This window comes from Larus michahellis, chromosome 2 (genome assembly GCF_964199755.1).
Source record: "Larus michahellis chromosome 2, bLarMic1.1, whole genome shotgun sequence".
Lineage (NCBI taxonomy): Eukaryota > Metazoa > Chordata > Aves > Charadriiformes > Laridae > Larus > Larus michahellis.
In genome coordinates, this window is record NC_133897.1 from 36,563,762 (window position 1) to 36,564,002 (window position 241).

Consider the following 241-nt stretch of genomic DNA (forward strand, 5'->3'; position numbering starts at 1 on the left):
GCCTGCTCGTTTGCCTGTCAGCCATCTCACAATCTTATCTGAAACCACTGATATTCCAACTTACCTGGAACATCATCTTCCCAAGCCCGTATGTACAGTGATCTCTGCTGCATTTCTGTCCCATTCACATGATTACAAAAAATTACAATAAAAAAAAAAAAAGGGGGCAAAGCAGTTCAAAGCACAAAGTGCTTTACCAACACTTTGCTCTCAGTCAAGGAAACAAGCAAAACATCTGCAC